The 561-nt window shown below is 33.0% G+C and overlaps 1 non-coding gene across 1 annotated transcript; it reads right to left on the bottom strand.

Annotated features, from left to right (window-relative positions):
- Positions 1-220: 220 nt before the first annotated feature.
- On the bottom strand, positions 221-323 carry LOC123456105. Its single transcript, XR_006634326.1, has one exon. It is a non-coding gene; the product is annotated as a U6 spliceosomal RNA (small nuclear RNA).
- Between the last annotated feature and the right edge of the window lie 238 nt (positions 324-561).

Here is a 561-nt window from a genome sequence, read left to right as displayed (position 1 = left end):
AATCTCTTACAATTCAATAGCAGAAGCAATAAATGATAACCAAGTTAAAATGGCAGTTCTCAAAAGAATACATACAGATATATAGTATACAAAAAGATGCTGACCAATACTAATTATCAGGCAAATGTTAGTCAATACCACATTGAGTTATCTTATACCTATTACAATGGCCATTATATTTTTAATTTTAAATTTTTTTTTAAACTGCACAGTGACATTTAAAAATATGGAATGCTTCACGAATTTGCGTGCCATCCTTGTGCAGGGCCATGCTAATCTCTGTATCATTCCAATTTTAGTATATGTGCTGCCAAAGCAATCACTACAATGGCCATTATTAAAGCAAAAAACAAAAACAAGAATAACATGGATTAAAGAGGATGTGGAAGAATAGGAACATATAATTAGCTGAGGAGAATGCAACGTGGGGCAGCAGTCATGGAAACAGTAAAAAGATGGCTCAAAAACTTAATAATAGAAATTCTGTCATCCACCAGTCACACTGCTATTTCTCCAAAAGAATTAAAGACAAGATCTCAAAGACATATTGTGGTCACATGC

The sequence above is a fragment of the Jaculus jaculus genome, chromosome 19 (genome assembly GCF_020740685.1).
Source record: "Jaculus jaculus isolate mJacJac1 chromosome 19, mJacJac1.mat.Y.cur, whole genome shotgun sequence".
NCBI lineage: Eukaryota > Metazoa > Chordata > Mammalia > Rodentia > Dipodidae > Jaculus > Jaculus jaculus.
This window is presented reverse-complemented; position numbering and strand designations above follow the sequence as displayed.